Genomic DNA, 6,785 nt, shown 5'->3' with positions numbered 1-6,785 from the left:
AAAGGAGAGGAATGAAGGTTAGCCGCAGTAAGACAGAGTACATGTGTGTGAATGAGAGGGACCCAAGTGGAAGAGTGAGGTTACAGGGAGAAGAAATCAAGAAGGTGGAGGATTTTAATTACTTAGGGTCAACAATCCAGAGCAATGGAGAATGTGGAAAAGAGGTGAAGAAGCATGTACAGGCAGGATGGAACAGGTGGAGAAAAGTGTCAGATGTGATGTGTGATAGAAGAGTTCAAAGTCAAAGTCAGCTTTATTGTTAAATGTACCATATACACATATACATATACATATACACAGGTAGTACAACACGGTACAACACAGGCAGCACAACACAGGCAGGACACACAGGCAGGACAACACAGGCAGGACAACACAGGCAGTGCAACAAGCAGTACAACACAGACAGTACATCAGACAGTACAGCACAAAGTATAAGATGAAACACAATGGATGGTTAACATCTCTATACAGCTAATTTAGCTAGTTTCCACTAAAATGAAAGGAAAAGTGTACAAAACTGTGGTGAGACCACCAAAGTTGTTTGGTCTAGAGTCAGTGTCACTGAGGAAAAGACAGGAGGCAGAGCTGGAGATAGCAGAGATGAAGATGCTGAGATTATGTTTGGGAGGATGGATAGGATCATGAATGAGTACATTACAGCACATGTTAGAGGTTTTGGAGATAAAGTCAGGAAGGCCAGACGGAGATGGTTTGGACATGTCCAGAGGAGAAATAGTGAATATATTGGTAGAAGGATGCTGAATTTTGAACTTCCAGGCAGGAGGCCTAGAGGAAGACCAAAGAGGAGGTTTATGGATGTAGTGAAAGAGGACATGAAGGTAGTTGGTACGAGACAGGAAGATGCAGGAGACAGGGTTAGATTGAGGCAATTGATTTGCTGTGGCGACCCCTGAAGGGAAAAGCCAAAAGGAAAAGAAGATTATAAAACTACAACAAATGAATAAGAATACATTAGTTTAACAAGAACCAAGGCAGTTAGAGACTACAACATCCTGGGACCTACCCTGAACTATTTCCAAGGTAGGTCAAGTTTTCACCATAGCTCAAAGCTAGTGCAGCTAGGTAGATCAAAGCACTAGCTTTAATATATGGTCTTACACTGGCCTTCTCCCTTGTCTTTCTATCTTATCCATTTTCTGAGTGCACAAAAGTTAAAATTTGACCTTGATATAGTTTTGTCAAGGTCAACATCTGATTCTCATCCCCTTTGCTGCCTGAGTAATCCGCTTTTTGTTTCATCCTTCTATCTGCAAAGGTTGCAAAGATATTTGGTTGACTGATGGAACAGACGAACAAATGAACGAACGAACGAACGAACACATGAACACTGACAATTACAATACATCACCGCTTTGAAGGATGTAATAACATGCCATACATGTAATTACTACCATAAACTGTATATACTATTATATTTCATGAATACAATTTCTTTACATTTCAGAGAAAGTTGTAGGCAGAACTATAAAAAATGATCTAAATTGATTTTTAAGTAGCAGAAAATGTGAGAAGAACATTTGTAGGTTTAATGAGTGGGGGACAGTCCATTTAAAAACAATTTTACAAAACAGTTTCTGAAATGGGTGTTTTATATCAAGGTTAAGTTGTTCATATGACTTTTTGATGCCCATGATTAATGCTCCTGTTGACATGATTCCTTTCACTAGTGAGTAGGAAATGTTCCGTACAACAGCCTCCCACTCTTTTAGAGTGAGCAGAGGGTTACATCTAATACATTGAAAAGGAAAATGGTGATCCCACTAGCAGTGTTTTTTTTTTTTTGCTTCCAAAGGCTTCATGTAAATGTGAATCTGTTCAAACAGTGAAAATTAGCTTTATGATGATTCTTGCGAAACTAACCAATAAACAATGAAGTCAAAGCAAAGTTGAGTAGGATACCTTGCATTAACCTTTACTGTGTAGCTGATATCCATTGTGATCAACAGCTTTGTGCATATAGGTATCACTATCTTAAAATGGGAATATATGATTTGATTTGGTTTGACACAATATGACAAGTCATGAATTAAAAAAATAAATAAAATAAAAGGTGACAATTGAAAAAGTCAGTCTACCATGGTGTTCTTGTTCACGTAATAATACCCCTGAAATGAATGCTAATTTAATAATAGGCAAAGACAGTAATCCCCAAAGAACCAACTGCAAACACAACATAACGCATCAGCAAACACAACCTAACGGGTTGCATAGTAGGATTCACAACAACATTTTTTAAGAAAGGTCAGGTTTTTTTGTTTTATATGTAGCATTGTTCTTCACCACTTTGTATCACATCTCTTGCTGTGTATTAACATAGTAAGCATCACTAAAATCTCGGGCCAAAAGCTCCCATTGCTTGAAAACCATCAGGAGTAGACTGTTATGCACAGTGTAGAAAACAGTTCTACCAAGGGTCATCCCCTTTGCTGTTAAACTGTTCAACAACACTGAACATACATAAAACTATTACTGTATTGTAATACAGTAATAGGGGTGAGGGCAGCAGTGGCTCAGTGGTAAAGCATGCGGTTGAGCGGGTCGTCCAGTGTTCTGAGATCGGCGGTTTGATTCCTGCTCCGACCCAAGAAAACACCCGGAGGTGAGCTGACAGTTGGAGGCGTCAACTCACCTCCAGAGCACTGCTGAGGCGCCCTTGAGCAAGACGCAGTCCTACTTACAAGTTGCTCATTTGGGCGCACCAAGCAGGAGCTGCCCGCCACTCTACCTCCCTCTTCATGCGTACAGGCCCCCTGTGCGTGTTTATTTGCTCAGGGCCTGTACACACTAACATATGCATGTGATTTGACTTAAATAACTTGGGGAGTAATGGATAATGTAAAATAAAAAATAAAATAAAAAAAATAAAATATTTCTACCCTGCCTGCCAAAGAGAAATAGTCACCACCAAAAAAAGGTTGCACACTAATATTTTATTGGACTGCCTTTAGCTTTGATTGTAGCACACATTCTCTGTGGCATTGTTTCAATAAGCTTCTGCAATGTCACAAGATTTATTTCCATCCAATGCCACCGTACTGTTTCACCAAGATCTTGCATTGATGAAGGTTGAATCTGACCACTGCGCAAAACCTTCTCCAGCACATACCACATGTTCTCAAAGGGGTTCAGGTCTGGACTTTGTGGTGGCCAATCCATGTGTGAAAATCTAATGTGAAAGTTTAATGAACCAGTCTTTCACAATTGAGGCCGATGAATGCTGGCATTGTCATCTTGGAATATGCCCATGCCATCAGGGAAGAAGCAAATCCATCGATGGAATAACCTGGTCATCTACTGTAGTATATAGGTTCTGTCCTGTTAACGCTACATGTATCTGTTAGTGTAGTATATGTCTTGTGGTATGTCCTGTGATGTCTGTGTTTTTTTTTCTCCTGATTTTTACCCGGTATTTATTGATTATGTAATCCCTGAGGAGTGGATATGTGCAATTTCCTCCAGGATTAATAACGTGTCTGTCTGTCTGTCTGTCTGTCTGTCTGTCTGTCTGTCTGTCTGTCTGTCTGTCTGTCTGTCTGTCTGTCTGTCTGTCTGTCTGTCTGTCTGTCTGTCTGTCTGTCTGTCTGTCTGTCTGTCTGTCTGTCTGTCTGTCTGTCTGTCTGTCTGTCTGTCTGTCTGTCTGTCTGTCTGTCTGTCTGTCTGTCTGTCTGTCTGTCTGTCTGTCTGTCTGTCTGTCTGTCTGTCTGTCTGTCTGTCTGTCTGTCTGTCTGTCTGTCTGTCTGTCTGTCTGTCTGTCTGTCTGTCTGTCTGTCTGTCTGTCTGTCTGTCTGTCTGTCTGTCTGTCTGTCTGTCTGTCTGTCTGTCTGTCTGTCTGTCTGTCTGTCTGTCTGTCTGTCTGTCTGTCTGTCTGTCTGTCTGTCTGTCTGTCTGTCTGTCTGTCTGTCTGTCTGTCTGTCTGTCTGTCTGTCTTTAGCTAGCTATCTATCTAGCTAGCTAGCTAGCTATCTATCTCTTCTGGTAGTCAGCTGACCTCATTCTTTGAGCACATACTGTAGTTGAACCGATACCTGAAAAAACTGCAGTAACCTCAAATCATAACACTGCCCCACAGGCTTGTAGAGTGGGCACTAGGCATGATGGGTGCAGCCAGGGCTCGAAAAAAAAATTTTTTTCTTGGTAGCAAAAAAAGACGCACCAGATTTTTTTTCCCTAGTCGCACCGGTGCTCCCAAATATATTTAAAAAATTTGGGCGCATATGCGACTAAAATGGTGGCAATTTTGAGCCCTGGGTGCAGCACTTCAGCTGCCTCTCTTCTTACCCTGATGCTCCCGTCACTCTGGAACAGGGTGAATCTGGGCTTATCAGATCACATGACCTTCTTCTGTTGCTCCAGAGTCCAATCTTTGTGCTCCCAAGCAAGTTGAAGCCTTTTTTTTGTGGTTAGCCTCACTGATTATTGGTTTTCTTATGGCTACACATCTGTTCAATCCTAATCCCTTGAGGTCCCTTCCCATTTTGTGGAAATGCTCTGACTTCCACTATTAAACATGTGTGATCTACAGTTCTTCAACTATTCTAGTAGCTGCTGCAATCTCCTTAGATGTTTTCTCTGCTTGATGCAGGCCATTAATTTGACCCTTCTCAAACAGACTAACATATTTTCCTCGGCCATAGAATCGAGAAAAATATGTTGTTTCGAAAATGAGAAGGATCTCATTGCACTAAATTAAATAATTTTTTGCCAGTTGAAAGATAATCGCTCATTCAGTAATTATCCAATAGGAGGCGCTAGTACCGATTTGCTTAATTAAATCCAGGTGGTTACTTTTTTTCTGGCCAGGCAATGTATTTGCATGTATTGTATTTTTTTGGAACCCTTTTCCTTTTATTTTGTTTTGCTTTTTTACTAGCCCTTTGTATTAGTCTCTGCTGCTGCTGTAACAAACACATTTCCCAAGTACTATTATCTCCTATTTGTTAAAATCCTTAATACACACAAATCAATTTAATGTTTTATATATGGGTTCTGTTCAACTATTTGTCATTTTTGGTTCCTAGACCATAACTGCATTTTTTTCACCAGCATTACACAAATCATAAGAATGAATTGAGAAACTGCTTTTCGATAATGGATTTTTTTCCCCATGGTTACACGTTTTATTGTCCTCATTTAGGTGGTTACTTTCATTTTCAGAACAGATTTCTGACAGCATGCTTTAATTTTTGACCAGACTTTTAACCCCCATCATCCAAGTGCCAACACAGTGCTTTTTGCTACTTATGAACTTTTGTTGTTGCTTTTTTATTGTAATTTCCATGGTAACTGGAGTGTTGGCTCATTCTGTGTGTGAGATTTGTATTAGATGTTGGTTTTGAGGGCATAAGTCACAAAATTATTTTTCACACCAAACTTTCCATACTTTTCTTGTCTGGACTGGAGGGGCAGCTTTTTTTATTGAAAAGGTTCAGCATTTGATTTAATTTTTTACTTATCTATGTTGTTTTTTAATATAACTTTTTTCTACAACATAAAATTTAAAAAAAAACCTGAAATGAACAGCAACTTGAAAAAAATTGACGGTCATCAATGAAATGCACCTATGGTGGAGGATCCAGAGTATTTCATGATTGTGTGTTCGGCCACAAGGTAAGTCTGATAAGAACTGCCTTCAGCATTGTGCTGTTTGGAACAGTTCAGCTGAGAATGAAAATGTACTCTGTTTTGTTTGGTTGCTTTTGAAATGTACTTTCCTTACATAAGTCAGCTCTTCAAAACTGAAGACAAAAGTGCAACAGTAACCCCAAGTAGATCTTGGATTGATAAGCTAGGGAGACTTCTGTGATGTTTTTTCTCTTGGTGTCTTTCTGTAAGTGTGTACATATGTTCTTCATGAAGGAGCTAGTAAATGCATTTTGGCTGTGTGTCATGGAGTGTAATTGCATGACAGCCACTCTAAGACCACAGTGGATGACTTGACAGTTTCTCAGGGCTAGAACTCCATTCCTGGCATGTAATCATCATGTCTCCCGCTCCTATAGTCATGGCAAGCGTCTCAACCCAAGGCAATTACAATGGATGGGAATCAGGAGCACAAAAATCCATGTGAAGAAACTTCTAAATAAGGAGTCTTTTTCAATTCTACCTCTCACCTGCATATATAGGAAACATGAATGAATTATATTTTATCCATCTACTTATTAGTAGATTGATATGACTATGATAGTAATAATAATTTGCTTTTGCTGTGTTTAAGTGAGCAAGACTGGTGAGCCACAGATAAATAACAGAAAAGTTGAAGATGACATGGCAATGCTATAGCTGGAGCAGCCAATTTGGACCCAGAGGGCGTCAGGAGCAGCACAGTGTTGCAGCGTAACAGTAGAAGAAAGCCCCTCTCTGCTACTCTGCTCTAAATACCTCCATTGATCACCAGCTTGAGTGTCATTCTTCACCTGCAGTGCTACTTATTGCTGTGAGCGGTGTGTGGAGGAATTCCATGAGTACATATGATATGAGGAGGGTGCAACTTCTGAATACCCACATTGTAATTTTTTTTTAAATTTTAATTTTATTTTCTGAAGTGAACATATACTCTGAGAACATAATACACCCAAGAGTGAGACAGCCGGAGAGACAGCCGGTGATTTAATTTATAGCAGGTTTTCATTTGGGAAGACTGAAAATCTAATTTGGCCACTGAATCAATATGGTGATACCTTGACCAATTATCATATGACAGAGACAAACACGAGTCTTTTCCCTTTTTATTTGATTTCTGAGAAAATATTTGCATAGAAAAT

Source organism: Antennarius striatus, chromosome 1 (assembly GCF_040054535.1).
Source record: "Antennarius striatus isolate MH-2024 chromosome 1, ASM4005453v1, whole genome shotgun sequence".
Lineage (NCBI taxonomy): Eukaryota > Metazoa > Chordata > Actinopteri > Lophiiformes > Antennariidae > Antennarius > Antennarius striatus.
This window is presented reverse-complemented; position numbering follows the sequence as displayed.